A 21,069-nucleotide genomic window follows, 5' to 3' on the forward strand; every position below is an offset into this window, starting at 1 on the left:
CATTTTCGTGACCAGAAATGTTACATTCATCTAATTTGGTGCCGTTTGAATTGCATGAATTTGTTCACACTAGTCATCTAGATGACAGGATGACAACTGCGGTAGACGAAGGTGAAACCAATCGCCCAGCTGGCACAAATTCAAACGATTCGAGTGACAACAAATTCGATAAATAAATCATTTCACTTTTGTGATTTATTCAAAGTTACGTTGCTTCAGTTTATATCCCAATAACGAACAAAAAGATACAAAAGAAAAAAAAAAATTAATAAGAGCAGAAAGTGAATGAAAGGGACTTCATCAAAGATTAAAAATATACAGTTTTTATTATTTATTTATTTTTTATCTTACTTATTTATTTTTGCTTTCAATATTTTCAACTTTCTTTTATTTTTAAATTATTTTAACTGAAAAAGTAATTTTTTTATATATAAATTTAAAAAAATGTTAAAGAGAAAAAAGGTGTAAGGCCTTAATTATAAATTAGATTACGCAAACTTGATTATGAAGTTGAAAGGCTTTAATAAAATAATTTTAAATTTACATTAAAAATTTTGAACATCGCATTGAAATAGAATGAGAGGGTTTAAATAAAAAAATTAATAGTGCGATGATTAGTTGCCAAATTTAATGGACAGAAATGAAGGGCGAACAGATGTGGTGCCTGTTAGCAATGGGTAGTCAAACTTATTTGTCGAATTTAGTAGTTGGACGATGTCGAAGAATATGAGATGACCTGAAGAATACCAATTGATAATTGAAAATCACAACGACAATCACCCATTTGCTAGAGAGTTGTCGGAGTTTGGTCGAAACTCGCCATTCATTGATAGTTGTGGTGAGTGGTGGTTAAAAGTGATGAGTGAGATGAGAAAATAAAAAATTATTTAAAAAAAAATTGAAAACAACTTATATATATACAAAAATATAAAGATAAAACTAATACCTATATTATAAGACATAACATCTTTTGAAAATATGTTAAAATGTATTTATTTAAACAATTTTATTTGAATGACTGAAATAATTTTTAATCAATATCTTTTTTAATCAATATCTACGGTTTGACATTAATTTTTTTCCTCCCCCCAAACACTCTCTACTCTTTCTCCCACGTCTGCTCTCTCTCCCACGTCTGCCAAACGTCTCTTAACGTCTCTTAACTCTCTCTCCACGTATTCTCTCAATGTGTTCTAGTTGAGAGAGAGATGAGATGGGTGTGTTCAGACTCTCTCTCTCTGAAAATCATCCTTATGCCTACATTCATAAGTCCTTCACCGTTTTCTCTCTCTAATCTCTCTCTCATGGCGTCGACTCTCCGCCAGCATTCCCTTCTCCATCCCCTCGCTCCGATCCAAACCCCCACAAATTCGCCTTCCAAAACCCTAAAATCTCCTCCCGATTGAGACAATCAAACTCCTACTCTCTCTCATCAAGCCCTCACTCTCTCTCTAGGGTTTCCGATTCTGCACTCTGTCCGTGTTCACCGCTCGATGGTCCCGTTGTTTCGGTGCCGAACAGACAATCTTCTGCAGGCTCTTCGCTACGCTGCTCAATTCGGCTCCCTTCGCTACCGACGGTGCTCTCGCAAGGTAAGATCGATTGAGTCTTTTCACCCCTTCTCTCTCTGTTTTTGTTTTTGACTGATTTGGCTAAACCCCACTGTCGTCCTCAAGAAGAGAGGTATTTTACCCCAATTTCGGGCTTCCTGCAGTACGTTTTGTTGATTGGTGTGATGTGGGTTTGATATTTTTTCCCTTTTCTCCCTGTTCTTCTCCTTTATTTCATGAATACATACATTTTTAGAGTTGTTTATTTGTTATTTTTTCCCCCTCTCTCTGTTCTTCTTCTTCATTTCATTAATACATATGTAATTTGGGGTTTGATTTCCTGTTTTTATTAGAATTCCGTGGCCAATACAGACTTACAGGTTAAATGGAGGATTTTCTTATAATTGTTGCCAGGGACATAGAAGCTTGTTCATTTTTATTGTCATCATGATCATCATCATTTTATTTAATATTTTTTTGGTACCACTAAGAACATCCTTAAATTTATATTTCTTTAACAAAAATCTTGTAAACAAAAAATATTGATGAGTTAGCAACCTACACATTTAATTAAGTTAGCAGTTTGTAAAAGTTTCATTATATCAATTAATTATTATTAGTATAGGTTGTATTTATTTAAAGTTTAATATTATGATTATAATTTATTGAATTTTTTTAATTAAAAAAAATGTTGGGTTGGGTTGGGTTAGGTTAGGTTTGGTCAATTTGAATTTGGATTGGAACAGACGTAAGTGTCCTCACGTCCACAGACGTAACTAGTAGTCTTCTTCTTCAGTCCAATCCAAGTCGTTGTTAGTTCAGTTGGTGATAATCTGTGTCTGTCTGTAAATTTCAATGGCGGACTGGGGGCCTGTGCTAGTAGCAGTGGTGTTGTTCGTGGTGTTTACACCGGGGTTGCTGTTCCAGATACCTGGTAAGAACCACCTTGTCGAATTTGGGAGCCTCAACACCAATGGCAAGTCCATCGCTATTCACACTCTCCTCTTCTTCGTCCTCTACTCCATCCTCATCGTCCTCCTCCATCTCCACATCTACACTGCCACCTGATTCTTCTCTCCAATCCATTTCAACAAAACAAAACAGATCTTTGATGTTACTCAACAAGATCTCTATGTCATCTTTGTGTATTTTGTATCTTTTCTTCTTCTTCTTCAATATTTCTGTTTTTATTTTTATTTTTTAAGTATGTGAAATCAAAGCATAAAAACAGAAATTTCTTACATAAGCAGATGTGTGTATTAATTAATCTGTTTGTAATTAAATGTATCTGCTGCTTGTAAATGTTAATGTAATGTATTGGTTTTTTCTCTTTGAATCAATTAATTTGATTACTATCATATACATACATAGGGATTCATGTTACTGTTTTCTATACATGAATTCAGAGCCTGATCATTTGAATGGACAAAGAGTAAAAATCGCTTCTTTTTTTTTTTTTTTTTTTTTTTTTTTCTTTTTTATAAATAAAATTTTTTCCTTGACAAAAAAAAAAAATTACCCAAGAGCTGACTTTCCCAGTCATTTGCACCCTAAAAGTTATTCATCTCAGTGGACCATACGTGAAACTTTAAATACAACCTCTTCCCAGTCATTTGCACCCTAAAAACATGATGTGCCGCATTTATATCCCTGCATTGATAGTCAAATGCCCATCACTATGGTTCATAATTGCAAGAGTGTCATTGTCACATTATTTTTGTCTTAAATTCTGTACGAAAATTGTGTGAGAATATCATTTTCCTATTAATACAACCTTTTCTGAGTTACTGTCTAATTTGAACTACTCTCTAAAATGGCAGGGAGTGGGTGGAATTATTGATTTGGCCCCAGGTTACTTCCCTGCCGTGTACAACAGTATTAAGAAAGCAGGAGGGCTTTGTATTGCTGAGGTTTGCTCACACTGGGAGCCATTTTTGGGGATTTGAGACCCAAGGCATTGTGCCTGACATAGTGACAATGGCAAAGGTAAATCTATATAATATGGTAGGATGATTTTAAAAAATGTCCAAAATGATTTTTAATGGTCTAAATTAATTCTAAGTGTATATCAATGGTTAAGATCAATCCTTTCAAATGTACCAAACACTTGATTCCCGCCCAAATACTCTTCGCTCTCTCTCTCAAACACTTAATATGGCAGGATTATTTTTTTGGCCTTTATAGATTTGGCCTCTTCTTCTTGGGGTAGCAAAGTGTGTTTTGAGGGGAGAGAGAGAGAGTGAGTGTGTGTTTTAAAATTTGAAATTTGAAAAAGTGAGATGAGCGAGAAAGGATGGATGGGTGGGTGGGGGTGAAGAGTTTTTTTTGTTTTTTGTTTTTTTGGGCTGTTGTGGCTCTTGGACACAAAGTGTGTTTTGTTGTCCGTTGCGGCCACCGCCACCGTTGCCTCACTCTCTTGGGAACAAATTATGTTTTTGTTTTTGTTAGTATTTATTTTATACAAAATATAAAAAAATAATTAAAATGTATTATTTACTATAATTTGAGTTCAAATACTTAAAATACATAAATCATGCAAAATTATAAAATTTTATTTTAAATTTGTAAAAATTATTTTAAAAATTTTTTAGTGTAAATTTTATAACATTACTCTAAATTTTATAATTTTTAAGTGTATTCAGATTGAATGGATCTGAAAAAGTAAAAAATGTTGATAAAAATATTTAAAAAGTTTACTAAATGTAATAAAATACAGATTGAAAATTTTAAAAATTATTTTTGAAAGCTGTAAACCAAATAAGTTTTGAATTTCAAATTTGTAAAAATTATTTTCAAAATATACAACCAAACTCTAATTATAAAATTATTTGAAAATCTAAACCAAACGGACCATCTATTTATATTTTGACCTCAAAAATTTTTTTTGCGCAACAAATTAGATAAATTATATTTTAATCCATAAGATGAATATTTCTTTATATTTTTTTAGTATTTTTATCAAAAAAAAGTTACAGATTTTACAAATTTTAGCATGATACATATAAATTATAACTGTATTTTGATCTCAACAATATTTATACCGTGCCTTTAGGTACGGGCATACACTAGTATATATATATATTATTAATTTCAGCTCCATATCAACATTTTAAGGTAGCTTGGTTGGTTGAAGCTTGCTTCCACTTACCCCCAAGGTAACGTGTTAAAAATTAGGGTTTCACAACTTTCACTCTCTTTTCCCTCCTTTGTTTCTAGACCCCTCTCTCTCGCTAATCTTCCACCGCTTCAAAATTAGGATTTCATAACGGTCTCCTCTCTCTTTTCACTCCTTAGTTTATTGACGTCTCTCTCTCTCTCTATTATCTTTCATCGCTGCTCTCTCTCTCCGTAAACCTAAACCCTTTCGATCTCTCTAGCTTCTATCCATCTGAGAAACCCAAAACCTTTGAAATTGACTCATTCAAATCGTCTTTCAGATGGAGAACATGAAGACGAAGCACAAAAAAATCCTTAGACGAATCAGCAGAAACCCCCTAAACCACACTCAAACCCTAAGACGAAGTAGAAGAAGAAGTGTGAGATCGTCTGAAATCCATCATGCATCTTGAAATCTATATATTTATTTTTCTGAAATCGTCTTTCTGATGATGGAGAATTGCTTAAATTTTGCTTCAAATTTCTTGAGATTAATTGAAATTTGTATAAAATTGCTTGATTATTCTTGTGATTATTTTTGTTTATGTGATTTCAATATGATCAGGTGAACAAGCTTCATGAAGTGTGTTGAAGATTTCAGAGCTAGGGTTTATCTGCAACTTAACAAGATTTTTCAATGCTCAGTGGCTTCGATTTCTCAATCTCAAACCTCTAGTGGTCTTCTTTTATTGGTATTGATTTCTCTATCCATTGATTGCTTTATGACCACACACCCTCATCAAACTCTTAATCACCACTGTCACTATCTCTCCTCTCTCTCTTGATGTGTATTTTGCTATAGCATTGCATGATGTCAATATTTTCACTTTGACTCTATTCTTGATGCATGTCACAATATTTTCACTCTGTATAGTAATTTTGAAATTCATGTTCTGCTTTAGCTTTAATATGTGTTTCAGCTTTAATATGTGCATTGGTTTCCCTATTTACAGTGAAAACTTCTACTCTATTTATAGACCAAATTTTCTCTTCTGAGGTAAAAAAGTTATTTTAGTAGAATTGGGACAAGTTTTGTTTTGGTATTACTCTGAGGCTTCTATTGGAAAAGCTTGAAAATCAAAGCATTCAATGTATATTGTGTCATGGCAGGGTGCAACTTGCCTACATCTTTGCTTGTGGATGTACAAATAATTTTCCATCACTACCGCTATAGATTTTAGTTATAAAAATGCAGTTCCCATTAAATAATGTTGTTGCTTCTCTCTCTTTTTTTTTTTTTTTTTTTTTTTTTTTTTTTTGGGTGACTCCTATATGCATGTCCCCACTTTTCCATTGTTAAAAAATGTGTATTGTTTTTGTCTCATCTTATTTAATTTTGCTTTTACTTCACGTTCAGAGTTCTACATACATTGCAATTCCTGTTAGTGTAGTCCATGTAATTTGGAGATGCTGATGGAGATTGTGGGCGAGGCAACCGCCGAGATTTTCAGTTATTTAGAAGTTTAATTTTATAAAAAATAGCCTTCAACCAAACAAGAAACAAACAAAACTTGGAAAAAATAACCATGAATTGATTGCAGGTGTTATTAACTTGTAGTTACTATTTATTTGGAATGTTGAAGTATTTTTAGTGCTTGATATATATGCCTCTCTCCTAGTTCTTCCCCTCATCATTATGCTTACATATGTGATGATGTAGCCATTGTTCTTCTATTCTATAGTTTTACTCATGAAATTCGTCTATTTTTTCTTTATTTTGGAGAGGTGGTTCTACATGATGTTGATCCTAGTATGAGGACCTTCATTCATTCATGTTTGAGTCGGTAAAGATGATTCTATTTTTATTGTTTTTGTTAAGTAGGAAAGCCAATTTGTAGACATAAGTCGTAACTCAAAAATAAAATACTACTCATGCCAATTAGTTTCTCAATTTTCTCGACACCAGGCTCTAAGGATTCTTTTAGATCCTCCTTTTTGAAATTAAACATATGTGTTTAGTTGTCAAAATCTACATTAAGCTCAATTAGATTTAGTACGAAATTACTATACCATATTTTGTTCCAACAAGGTCGGGAAGGTGCTTAATAACTTTAAACATACAAAATAAGATGTGGCATCACATAAGGAACAAAATTTATTTCTGAAGTAGCATTGGCAGGACGAAAATAAAATATAACTACAATTATGAATACCAATATATGAAGGGTCTTGTTAACAAGTGTCTCGAGGACACAAAAGTAGACAAAAAAATAAATTTGAAATCACAAGACACTTTTTATTAAATTCAATGCAGTTTTTATTGAAATTAATGCACTTCTTTTAACTGTTTGACCTATTTTCAAGACACTTCTTTATTTCAATCCTAATATCCAACACTTTTAGCATTTGTCATATGCAAATATCTTGAGGACACCACAATTACACGAATTATAACTAAGACCATTCTAATAAAATAAATTACATATATCTATTAAGAACAGAACAAAAAGATGACATGAGGAATTTTAGCAATAATGGAGAAAACTACATTTCAGGAGCTTTAGCAATAATGGAGAAAACTACAAATGCAAGATTGATGTTACAGGAGGATAAGTTACCAAAAAATTTGATATCCATGTTTCATATTTCTTTTTTTCTACTTCTAAATCTCAAAATTTAGTCAAATAAAGAAACTAAATCCTAAGCAAAGAATCATGCCAATCTCAAATCATACCTGAGGAAGTAATGTAGGGAAATTAGTTAGAAGTTTTCTCGTGCTAAGATTTCGAAATTTCAGTGTAGCTTCTACAACATGGTCTAAAAATTCACTTAGTAGTTTATTGGTGGTAGTTGCTACATAATTAATGTCTGTTGGGCTATATATAATAAATCCATGCGTTTTTTGGGCGATTAATGTAGACCCTTTTTTATTCAATGGCAACTGAGCAGCGAGTAGTAACACAAGTGATGAAGACTAAAGAATTCCTCAACTGAGCTGTGAGTCAACAACCAGGTAATCTGAGTTATCACTCAAGAATTCCTTCACTTATGTTGCTGCCATTGCTTGGAAATGGAGACTAAATTGGGCCCTAGTTTTTTTTAGTTTTTATTTTTTTCATTTATCCTTTTTGATGTGATGCAGAGCGTGATTCTTGGGAAGCTAACATGGGCATGGAGATAGAAGGTGATGGGGGTGCTTGCATATCTTCAACCTGATCTGGAAGCAGATCTCGTCTTGCCTTCGGCACCAGCTAGCAGAGTCGACAACCATGTAATTTCTAATCTCAGTTATCACTGAAGAATAAATTCACTTACATTGCTAGAATTCCTTGGAAATGGATGTTGTATTTCATGAGTAACTGATGAAAATAATTCTATTGACACCGCTTTTACAGGTTCCAACTAGTATGGTGTTAGAATTGTATGATGCATGATTCGATTCATACAATTTAATATGAGTTTCAACCAAAATTATTTGAATTGTGTTGTTTGAAAATTGGGTGTGCTGTTGAATTGAGAATTGAGTAGTTCATAGGTTTTTGTTTACATAATGTATTGAAATAACGCCTTTTTCAACTACTCTATGATGAAACAAAAATAGGGCAATTGGTTATACTGATATACGTGGTGTTATATATATATATATGTAATATATAATTTATTTATATTGATCCTGTGAAGTATTTGATTGCGATTGCTATAGTGTTCTAACATATGTGTGAGGTTTGGAAATTCCTTTCCAATAATTTGGGCTATATTTCAAGATAAGCATCCGGTGGATCTTGTATGAGAAGGGAAAAAGAAATGGAAGGAAAAGTGGAAAAAAAAAACTTTGTTAATAGTTTCATATGGAAAAAAACATGCAAAGAGTGAACTGCTAATACATGTATTATCTTATGCAATTTTATCTCTTCTTTTGTAGAGATTTTGTTGGAATTTTGTGTTTCATTTGTTGTGGCGTGTTGTAGAAACTAAAAACACCCTTTTCGTAGTTTTTAGATAATTAGCGATCGACGATTCCAACTTCCTTTACTCCATTCAAAAAGTTGTTCAAAATTATTGATTAAAATTTCCAATGATCCGGTTTGTGCATGTTATTCAAAATAATGTTACTTTTAGGAGTTGATAGTTTTTCGTTTGTATTTTTTTTCCTTTCTGTTTTTGGCGCTAACCCCTTGCAGGCAATGGCACATATAGACATGGTTAATCATTTAAGGTAATCTCCTTAACTTTTTGATTTTATTTTTTACATTCAGGACAATGCATTGTTTAGTTTGGGGGGAGAACATACTTATTTTGAGAAGAATTTATATATTTGCTTGCAGCTATGAGTTAGTTATTTTGTTAAAAAAAAATAAAAATTTAGTGCTCATGGTATTCTTTTGTTCTATACGTTGAGTGATTGGGTATACTTGTGGTATTTAATTGCTTTAACTCAAGAATTGTTTTGAAGTTTGATATGCTAGCTACTTTGTTAAAGTATTACGTGTGTTCATATTTGGAAATCATTGCACTGCACTTCAGCCACATGAATATGATTTTTAGTTGATAAGTGGGTATGACTTGAAAATCTTGAGGAATGATAGTGGAGACTTTTAACCCTGTGAGTTTTGTGCCAATCATTTATTGGAGGGTCATTATACATCTACTCTTAATTTTTCTTTGGAAGCGCATTAATTTGTTGATTAGTGTCATTATTTTTTCATTTTTGGTTGAATGCTGAGAACAAATCAATTTGTTATCACACTTTTTACTCCCTCGAGGATGATGCATCGTTTAGGTTGGGGGGAGAAAATACTTATTTTGGGAAGAATTTATATGTTTGCTTGCTACAATGAGTTTGTTGTTTTGTTTAAAAATAGAAAAAAAGGTGTGCATGGTAATGTATTGTTCTATGCATTGAGTGATTCAGCATACTTGTAGTATTTTATTGCTTTAACTTGAGAAATTGTGTTGAAGTTTGGTATGCTAGCTACTTTGTTAAAGTATTTCATGTGTTCGTATTTGGAAATAATTGCACTGCACTTTAGCCACATGAATATGATTTTTAGTTGATAAGTGGATATGACTTGAAAATCTTGAAGAATGATAGTGGAGACTTTTAACCCTGTGAGTTTTGTGCCAATCATTTATTGGAGGGTTACTATACATCTACTCTTAATTTTCTTTGGAAGGACATTAATTTGTTGTTTAGTCTCATTATTTCTTCATTTTGGTTGAATGCTGAGAATAAATCAATTTGTCATGACACTTCTATTCCCTTGAGATCATGAAAGTTGAAGGACCATACTAATTCTTGAGAGATGATTTTAGGCCATCTTTGTTTCTTTGAGCCTTTAATTTATTTTTCTTTCTTTTATTATTACTTCATGAACCATTAGAAATCAATTTGAGCCTTTATGTTAGCCTTTCTTTGTTTAACCCCACAACCCATACTTTCTTTTTACTTTATTAGATATGTTGGGATTATTTGAGTTTGACAATGGCAAATTTGTTTGAAAAAAAAAAAAAGAAAAAAAAAGGGAGAAAAGCTGAAAAAAATAAGAAGAAATAAATTGTGTTCAACTAAGGGAAAAAAAAAAACAAAAAGAAAAAAAAAAAGCAGGAGGAAGTTGAAAAAAACAAAAAGAAAAGTAATAGAAAGAGCAAGGCATTTGGAATAATGCTCTAATTGTGTTTATTTTTGTGCCAATTGTCTCTCAGACGTCCTTTTTTTTATTCACCTTTGGCTTTTTATTATTTTTTCGTAATTCCTCAACCCAAGCATTACAACCAAGTAAAAGTCCTATTTGATCTTGAGTGTGGTATAGTTTACAAGTGGACATGATGGATTGGGGTGATGGTGTGGTAATTTTAATTCTCAGTATTTGATATTCCATTCATGAGACTATTTATTTATTCTTTCATTATAGCATTTTTCCAAAAAATTAGTATGCGGGATATTTTGCCTTTGATTTACGTTATTCTACTCGCATATATTGAGAGTAATTTTTACACCATATTCTGAGTGATTTATTTGTTGAGTGCAATAATTGGTGAGATTTGAGTCGAAGCATGTTTCAGAAAGAGATTTGGGTTATATATTACTTTAAGGCTAAGGTTGTATATGTGTTGGCTAAACTTTTTCACACACGCCAAATTCTGAATGTCATGAGATATCTTTACTTGCTGCTAGTGTCTTGAACTTTGATTGGTTGTCTTGTTAAGGTTGTGAAATTCATGACTTGTTCTTGAACTTTAGCATGAGAACGAAAGAAATCCTTCGAGTAAAGAAAATTTTTGACGTTGGTGGGTAACATTTCTAGAAATTTTATTTCTCAATATTTGATATTCCATTCATGAGACTATTTATTTATTCTTTCATATTAGCGTTTTTCAAAAAAATTAGTATGCGGGATATTTTGCCTTTGATTTACATTGTTCTACTCGCATATATTGAGAGCAATTTTTGCACCATATTCCGAGTGATTTATTTGTTGAGTGCAATAACTGGTGAGATTTGAGTCGAAGCATGTTTCAGAAAGAGATTTGGGTTATATTTCACTTTAAGGCTAAGGTTGTGTCTGTGTTGGTTGAACTTTTTTCACACACTCCAAATTTTGAATGTCATGTAATATCTTTACTTGCTGCTAGTCTTTTGAACTTTGAGGTTGTGAAATTCATTGCTGGTGGGCATGAGAATGAAAGAAGTCGTTTTAGTAAAGAAATTTTTGGATATTTGTGGGTAACATCTTTGGAAACACGAGACTTTAACTCGTCCATGAGGGGTAATCTATTGGATTAAGGGCTTGTTGCATGTGCTAAATTCAATCGTGATTTCTTGCGGAAGTGGTTTAGAGTAGTTGCTTTTATTTTTCTTTTTGATTTTATTTTAGTCGCCTTAATTGCTAGGTTCTAAAATTAAAGCTGGTTGGGAGGTGTGATGAATGCTTAAAATTACGTTGTTATTCTAGGAATTTTGGATATTATATTCATTCTCTCAATTTATATTTAATTGTGATTTAATGTATTTAATTTAAATTTTTAGAAAAACTACATTTGAGCCATCAACAATATAAATTGCTCAACCAGGCCCATAAGACTCGGTTTGCTTTGAAATCATCTCATAGCATCCACAAAACTTCTCTCAAAGGTTATACAAGATTTCATTGTACCTCCAGTCCTTTTATATTTTGATTCTGCTCTTCAAATATTTATTTATTTTTCCTTCTAATTACTACCCATCTTTTGTTCCTTATTTGTTCATTTTATGTAATATATATTGGGTGACTTAGATAATAGCAAGAACACTAGATCTGACCGTAATGTTGTCAAGGGTGCTTGGGCTGCTTGAATTCAGCATAACAAGATGGTAATTTTTATCTTAATTTTCTAACCCTCTACAATATATATATACCTTTTTACTCACAACAGTCTTGTGTTTGTAGCTTTTCATTGAATAAAATATAATATTGCTATTGCCTATAAAGGCAAGATTTCATATATTTGTAGATAAGGGAGCAGAAAAGGGGTGCTGTTTTGAAAGAAAAAAGGGCCCCCAGTTGATTGACTTGTCCTCCCCATGTCATTGTATATGATATGTTTTTAATTTAATATTGTTTGTACTCAAATGAATTGTTGAGCCTTCACAAAAAGGTTCTTTTGTATAAAACTAGACTACATTTGATTCCCGCCCAAATACTCTTCGCGCTCTCTCTCTCTCTCACATCTCAAACACTTAATATGGCAGGATTATTTTTTTGGCCTTTATAGATTTGGCCTCTTCTTCTTGGGGTAGCACAGTGTGTTTTGAGGAGAGAGAGAAAGACTGAGTGTGTGTTTTAAAATTTGAAATTTGAAAAAGTGAGATGAGCGAGAAAGGATGGATGGGTGGGTTGGGGTGAAGAGTTTTTTTTGTTTTTTGTTTTTTTGGGCTGTTGTGGCTCTTGGACACAAAGTGTGTTTTGTTGTCCGTTGCGGCCACCGCCACCGTTGCCTCACTCCCTTGGGAACAAATTATGTTTTTGTTTTTGTTAGTATTTATTTTATATAAAATATAAAAAAATAATTAAAATGTATTATTTACTATAATTTGAGTTCAAATACTTAAAATACATAAATCATGCAAAATTATAAAATTTTATTTTAAATTTGTAAAAATTATTTTAAAAATTTTTAAGTGTAAATTTTATAACATTACTCTAAATTTTATAATTTTTAAGTGTATTCAGATTGAATGGATTTGAAAAAGTAAAAAATGTTTACTAAAAGTAATAAAATACAGATTGAAAATTTTAAAAATTATTTTTGAAAGCTGTAAACCAATTAAGTTTTGAATTTCAAATTTGTAAAAATTATTTTCAAAATATACAACCAAACTTTAATTATAAAATTATTTGAAAATCCAAACCAAACGGACCATCTATTTATATTTTGACCTCAAAATTTTTTTTTGTGGAACAAATTAGATAAATTATATTTTAATCCATAAGATGAATATTTCTTTATATTTTTTTAGTATTTTTATCAAAAAAAGTTACAGATTTTACAAATTTTAGCATGATGCGTATAAATTATAACTGCATTTTGATCTCAACAATACACTAGTATATATATATATAAATTATTAATTTCAGTTCCATATCAACATTTTACGGTAGCTTGGTTGGTTGAAGCTTGCTTCCACATACCCCCAAGGTAACGTGTTAAAAATTAGGATTTCACAACTTTCACTCTCTTTTCCCTCCTTTGTTTCTAGACCCCTCTCTCTCGCTAATCTTCCACCGCTTCAAAATTAGGATTTTATAACGGTCTCCTCTCTCTTTTCACTCCTTAGTTTATTGACGCCTCTCTCTCTCTCTATTATCTTTCATCGCTGCTCTCTCTCTCTGTAAACCTAAACCCTTTCGATCTCTCTAGCTTCTATCTATCTGAGAAACCCAAAACCTTTGAAATTGACTCATTCAAATCGTCTTTCAGATGGAGAACATGAAGACGAAGCACAAAAAAACCCTTAGACGAATCAGCAGAAACCCCCTAAACCACACTCAAACCCTAAGACGAAGTAGAAGAAGAAGAAGTGTGAGATCGTCTGAAATCCATCATGCATCTTGAAATCTATATATTTATTTTTCTGAAATCGTCTTTCTGATGATGGAGAATTGCTTAAATTTTGCTTCAAATTTCTTGAGATTAATTGAAATTTGTATAAAATTGCTTGATTATTCTTGTGATTATTTTTGTTTATGTGATTTCAATATGATCAGGTGAACAAGCTTCATGAAGTGTGTTGAAGATTTCAGAGCTAGGGTTTATCTGCAACTTAACAAGATTTTTCAATGCTCAGTGGCTTCGATTTCGCAATCTCAAACCTCTAGTGGTCTTCTTTTACTGGTATTGATTTCTCTATCCATTGATTGCTTTATGACCACACACCCTCATCAAACTCTTAATCACCACTGTCACTATCTCTCCTCTCTCTCTTGATGTGTATTTTGCTATAGCATTGCATGATGTCAATATTTTCACTTTGACTCTATTCTTGATGCATGTCACAATATTTTCACTCTGTATAGTAATTTTGAAATTCATGTTCTGTTTTAGCTTTAATATGTGTTTCAGCTTTAATATGTGCATTGGTTCCCCTACTTACAGTGAAAACTTCTACTCTATTTATAGACCAAATTTTCTCTTCTGAGGTAAAAAAGTTATTTTAGTAGAATTGAGACAAGTTTTGTTTTGGTATTACTCTGAGGCTTTTATTGGAAAAGCTTGAAAATCAAAGCATTCAATGAATATTGTGTCATGGCAAGCTGCAACTTGCCTACATCTTTGCTTGTGGATGTACAAATAATTTTCCATCACTACCGCTATAGATTTTAGTTATAAAAATGAAGTTCCCATTAAATAATGTTGTTGCTTTTTTTTTTTTTTTTTTTTTTTTTGGGTGACTCCTATATGCATGTCCCCACTTTTCCATTGTTAAAAAATGTGTATTGTTTTTGTCTCATCTTATTTAATTTTGCTTTTACTTCACGTTCAGAGTTCTACATACATTGCAATTCCTGTTAGTGTAGTCCATGTAATTTGGAGATGTTGATGGAGATTGAGGGAGAGGCAACCGCCGAGATTTTCAGTTATTTAGAAGTTTAATTTTATAAAAAATAGCCCTTCAACCAAACAAGAAACAAATAAAACTGGGAAAAAAATGACCATGAATTGATTGCAGGTGTTATTAACTTGTAGTTACTATTTATTTGGAATGTTGAAGTATTTTTGGTGCTTGATATATGCCTCTCTCCTAGTTCTTCCCCTCATCATTATGCTTACATATGTGATGATGTAACCATTGTTCTTCTATTCTATAGTTTTACTCATGAAATTCGTCTATTTTTTCTTTATTTTGGAGAGGTGGTTCTATATGATGTTGATCCTAGTATGAGGACCTTCATTCATTCATGTTTGAGTCGGTAAAGATAATTCTATTTTTATTTTTTTTGTTAAGTAGGAAAGTCAATTTGTAGACATAAGTCGTAACTCAAAAATAAAATACTACTCATGCCAATTAGTTTCTCAATTTTCTTTTGACACCAGGCTCTAAGGATTTTTTAGATCCTCCTTTTTGAAATTAAACATGTGTTTAGTTGTCAAAATCTCCATTTAGCTCAATTAGTTTCAGTACGAAATTACTATACCATATTTTGTTCCAACAAGGTCGGGAAGGTGCATAATAACTTTAAACATACAAAATAAGATGTGGCATCACATAAGGAACAAAATTTATTTCTGAAGTAGCATTGACAGGAGGAAAATAAAATAAAACTACAATTATGAATACCAATATATGAAGGGTCTTGTTAACAAGTGTCTCGAGGACACGAAAAGTAGACCAAAAAATAAATTTGAAAACACACTTTTTACTAAATTCAATGCAGTTTTTATTGAAATTAATGCACTTCTTTTAACTGTTTGACCTATTTTCAAGACACTTCTTTATTTCAATCCTAATATCCAGCACTTTTAGCATTTGTCATATACAAATATCTCGAGGACACCACAATTACATGAATTATAACTATGACCATTCCAATAAAATAAATTACATATATCTATTAAGAACAGAACAAAAAGATGACATGAGGAACTTGCTTCTCTACATTTCAGGAGCTTTAGCAATAATGGAGAAAACTACAAATGCAAGACTGATGTTACAGGAGGATAAGTTTCCAAAAAATTTGATATCCATGTTTCATATTTCTTCTTTTCTACTTCTAAATCTCAAAATTCAGTCAAATAAAGAAACTAAATCCTAAGCAAAGAATCATACCTGAGGGAGTAATGTAGGGAAATTAGTTAGAAGTTTTCTCTTGTTAAGATTTCGAAATTTCAGTGTAGCTTCTACAACATGGTCTAAAATTCACTTAGTAGTTTATTGGTGGTAGTTGCTACATAATTAATGTTTGTTGGGCTATATGTAATAAATCCATGTGTTTTTTGGGCGATTAATGTAGACCTTTTTTTATTCAATGGCAACTGAGCAGCGAGTAGTAACACAAGTGATGAAGACTAAAGAATTCCTCAACTGAGCAGTGAGTCAACAACCATGTAATCTCAGTTATCACTCAAGAATTCCTTTACTTATGTTGCTGCCATTGCTTGGAAATGGAGACTAAATTGGGCCCTAGTTTTTTTTAGTTTTTATTTTTTTCATTTATCCTTTTTGATGTTGTGATGCAGAGCGTGATTCTTGGGAAGCTAACATGGGCATGGAGATAGAAGGTGATGGAGGTGCCTGCATATCTTCAACCTGATCTTGAAGTAGATCTCGTCTTGCCTCCGGCACCAGCTAGCAGAGTCGACAACCATGTAATTTCTAATCTCAGTTATCACTGAAGAATAAATTCACTTACATTGCTAGAATTCCTTGGAAATGGATATTGTATTTCATGAGTAACTGATCAAAATAATTCTATTGACACCGCTTTTACAAGTTCCAACTAGTATGGTGTTAGAATTGTATGATGCACGATTCGATTCATACAATTTAATATGAGTTTCAACCAAAATTATTTGAATTGTGTTGTTTGAAAATTGGGTGTGCTGTTGAATTGAGAATTGAGTAGTTCATAGGTTTTTGTTTACATAATGTATTGAAATGACGCCTTTTTCAACTACTCTATGATGAAACAAAAATAGGGCAATTGGTTATACTGATATACGTGTTATATATATGTAATATATAATTTATTTATATTGATCCTGTGAAGTATTTGATTGCGATTGCTATAGTGTTCCAACATATGTGTGAGGTTTGGAAATTCCTTTCCAATAATTTGGGCTATATTTCATGATAAGCATCCGGTGGATCTTGTATGAGAAGGGAAAAAGAAATGGAAGGAAAAGTGGGAAAAAAAAAACTTTGTTAATAGTTTCATGTGGAAAAAAACATGCAAAGAGTGAACTGCTAATACATGTATTATCTTATGCAATTTTATCTCTTCTTTTGTGGAGATTTTGTTGGAATTTTGTGTTTCATTTGTTGGAATTTTGTGTTTCATTTCTTGTGGCGCGTCATAGAAACCAAAAACACCATTTTTGTAGTTTTTAGATAATTAGAGATCGAGGATTCCAACTTCCTTTACTCCATTCAAAAAGTTGTTCAAAATAATTGATCAAAATTTCCAATGATCCGGTTTGTTCATGTTATTCAAAATAATGTTACTTTTAGGAGTTGTTAGTTTTTCATTTGTATTTTTTTTCCTTTATGTTTTTGGCGCTAACCCCTTGCAGGCAATGGCACATATAGACATGGTTAATCATTTAAGGTAATCTCCTTAACTTTTTGATTTTATTTTTTACATTCAGGACAATGCATTTAGTTTGGGGGGAGAAAATACTTATTTTGAGAAGAATTTATATATTTGCTTGCAGCTATGAGTTAGTTATTTTGTTAAAAAAAAATAAAAATTTAGTGCTCATGGTATTCTTTTGTTCTATACATTGAGTGATTGGGCATACTTGTGGTATTTAATTGCTTTAACTCGAGAATTGTTTTGAAGTTTGATATGCTAGCTACTTTGTTAAAGTATTCCGTGTGTTCATATTTGGAAATCATTGCACTGCACTTCAGCCACATGAATATGATTTTTAGTTGATAAGTGGGTATGACTTGAAAATCTTGAGGAATGATAGTGGAGACTTTTAACCCTGTGAGTTTTGTGCCAATCATTTATTGGAGGGTCATTATACATCTACTCTTAATTTTTCTTTGGAAGCGCATTAATTTGTTGTTTAGTCTCATTATTTTTTCATTTTTGGTTGAATGCTGAGAACAAATCAATTTGTTATCACACTTTTTACTCCCTCGAGGATGATGCATCGTTTAGGTTGGGGGGAGAAAATACTTATTTTGGGAAGAATTTATATGTTTGCTTGCTACAATGAGTTTGTTGTTTTGTTTAAAAATAGAAAAAAAGGTGTGCATGGTAATGTATTGTTCTATGCATTGAGTGATTCGGCATACTTGTAGTATTTTATTGCTTTAACTTGAGAAATTGTGTTGAAGGTTGATATGCTAGCTACTTTGTTAAAGTATTTCATGTGTTCGTATTTGGAAATAATTGCACTGCACTTTAGCCATATGAATATGATTTTTAGTTGATAAGTGGATATGACTTGAAAATCTTGAAGAATGATAGTGGAGACTTTTAACCCTGTGAGTTTTGTGCCAATCATTTATTGGAGGGTTACTATACATCTACTCTTAATTTTCTTTGGAAGGACATTAATTTGTTGTTTAGTCTCATTATTTCTTCATTTTGGTTGAATGTTGAGAATAAATCAATTTGTTATGACACTTTTATTCCCTTCAGATCATGAAAGTTGAAGGACCATAATTCTTGAGAGATGATTTTAGGCCATCTTTGTTTCTTTGGGCCTTTTATTTATTTTTCTTTCTTTTATTATTACTTCATGAACCATTAGAAACCAATTTGAGCCTTTATGTTAGCCTTTCTTTGTTTAACCCCGCAACCCATACTTTCTTTTTACTTTTGTAGATATGTTGGGATTATTTGAGTTTGACAATGGCAAATTTGTTTGAAAAAAAAAAAAAGAAAAAAAAGGAGAAAAGCTGAAAAAAAGAAGAAATAAATTGTGTTCAACGAAGGGGAAAAAAAAACAAAAAGAAAAAAAAAAAAAGCAGAAGGAGGAAGTTGTAAAAGACAAAAAGAAAAGTAATAGAAAGAGCAAGGCATTTGAAATAATGCTCTAATTGTGTTTATTTTTATGCCAATTGTCTCTCAGACGTCCTTTTTTTTTTTCACCTTTGGCTTTTTATTATTTTTTCTTAATTCCTCAACCCAAGCATTACAACCAAATAAAAGTCCTATTTGATCTTGAGTGTGGTATAGTTTACAAGTGGACATGATGGATTGGGGTGATGGTGTGGTAATTTTAATTCTCAGTATTTGATATTCCATTCATGAGACTATTTATTTATTCTTTCATTATAGCGTTTTTCCAAAAAATTAGTATGCGGGATATTTTGCCTTTGATTTACATTATTCTACTCGCATATATTGAGAGTAATTTTTACACCATATTCTGAGTGATTTATTTGTTGAGTGCAATAATTGGTGAGATTTGAGTCGAAGCATGTTTCAGAAAGAGATTTGGGTTATATTTTACTTTAAGGCTAAGGTTGTATATGTGTTGGCTAAACTTTTTCACACACGCCAAATTCTGAATGTCATGAGATATCTTTACTTGCTGCTAGTGTCTTGAACTTTGATTGGTTGTCTTGTTAAGGTTGTGAAATTCATGACTTGTTCTTGAACTTTAGCATGAGAACGAAAGAAATCCTTCGAGTAAAGAAAATTTTTGACGTTTGTGGGTAACATTTCTAGAAATTTTATTTCTCAGTGTTTGATATTCCATTCATGAGACTATTTATTTATTTTTTCATATTAGCGTTTTTCAAAAAAATTAGTATGCGGGATATTTTGCCTTTGATTTACATTGTTCTACTCGCATATATTGAGAGCAATTTTTGCACCATATTCCGAGTGATTTATTTGTTGAGTGCAATAACTGGTGAGATTTGAGTCGAAGCATGTTTCAGAAAGAGATTTGGGTTATATTTCACTTTAAGGCTAAGGTTGTGTTTGTGTTGGTTGAACTTTTTTCACACACTCCAAATTTTGAATGTCATGCAATATCTTTACTTGCTGCTAGTCTTTTGAACTTTGATTGATTATCTTGTTAAGGTTGTGAAATTTTTGTCTGGTTCTTTAACCTTGGCATGAGAATGAAAGAAGTCGTTTTAGTAAAGAAATTTTTGGATGTTTGTGGGTAACATCTTTGGAAACACGAGACTTTAACTCGTCCATGAGGGATAATCTTTTGGATTAAGGGCTTGTTGCATGTGCTAAATTCAATCGTGATTTCTTGCGGAAGTGGTTTAGAGTAGTTGCTTTTATTTTTCTTTTTGATTTTATTTTAGTCGCCTTAATTGCTAGGTTCTAAAATTAAAGCTGGTTGGGAGGTGTGATGAATGCTTAAAATTACATAGTTATTCTAGGAATTTTGGATGTTATATTCATTCTCTCAATTTATATTTAATTGTGATTTAATGTATTTAATTTAAATTTTTAGAAAAACTACATTTGAGCCATCAACAATATAAATTGCTCAACCAGACCCATAAGACTCGGTTTGCTTTGAAATCATCTCATAACATCCACAGAATCTCTCTTAAAGGTGTTAGACAAGATTTCATTGTACCTCCAGTCCTTCTATATTTTGATTTTGCTCTTCAAATATTTATTTATTTTTCCTTTTAAGTACTACTCATCTTTTGTTCCTTATTTGTTCCTTTTATGTAATATATATTGGGTGACTTAGATAATAGCAAGAACACTAGATCTGACCGCAATGTTGTCAAGGGTGCTTGGGCTGCTCGAATTTAGCACAACAAGATGGTAATTTTTATCTTAATTTTCTACCCCTCTACATAAGATGTATACCTTTTTACTCACAAGGGTCTTGTGTTTGTAGCTTTTCATCGAATAAAGGATAATATTTCTATTGCCTAAAGGCAGGATTGCATATTTTTGTGGATAAGGGAGCAGAAAAGGTGTGCTGTTTTGGAAGAAAAAAGGGCATCTAGTTGATTGACTAGTCCTCCCCGTGTCATTGTATATGATATGTTTTTAATGTTAATATTGTTTGTACAAGGAATTGTTAATCCTTCACAAAAGGTTCTTTTGTATAAAACTAGACTACATTTGTTCCCTGGTAAATTGAGATCTAGATGGGCCTTTCATAGTTAAAATTATTTTTTCTCATGGGGCCGTTGAGATTGAAAATCCCAAGAATGGTAATGTTTTTAAAGTAACTGGCCAATGTCTTAAACCAGTTTTGGAGAATTTCCCACCTGAAGAGG

General features: G+C 31.9%; 1 long non-coding RNA gene across 1 annotated transcript; it reads left to right on the top strand.

Annotated features, from left to right (window-relative positions):
- The first annotated feature begins 1,188 nt into the window (after positions 1-1,188).
- On the top strand, positions 1,189-20,605 carry LOC145822785 (uncharacterized). The gene is made up of 13 exons (XR_014364486.1): positions 1,189-1,592; positions 3,371-3,536; positions 5,272-5,398; positions 7,596-7,659; positions 7,789-7,917; positions 11,674-11,778; positions 11,921-11,997; positions 13,892-14,018; positions 16,136-16,229; positions 16,362-16,490; positions 17,415-17,449; positions 20,280-20,384; positions 20,529-20,605. It is a non-coding gene; the product is annotated as an uncharacterized LOC145822785 (long non-coding RNA).
- Positions 20,606-21,069: the final 464 nt, after the last annotated feature.

The sequence above is a fragment of the Camellia sinensis genome, chromosome 3 (genome assembly GCF_055761805.1).
Source record: "Camellia sinensis isolate YWXY chromosome 3, ASM5576180v1, whole genome shotgun sequence".
NCBI lineage: Eukaryota > Viridiplantae > Streptophyta > Magnoliopsida > Ericales > Theaceae > Camellia > Camellia sinensis.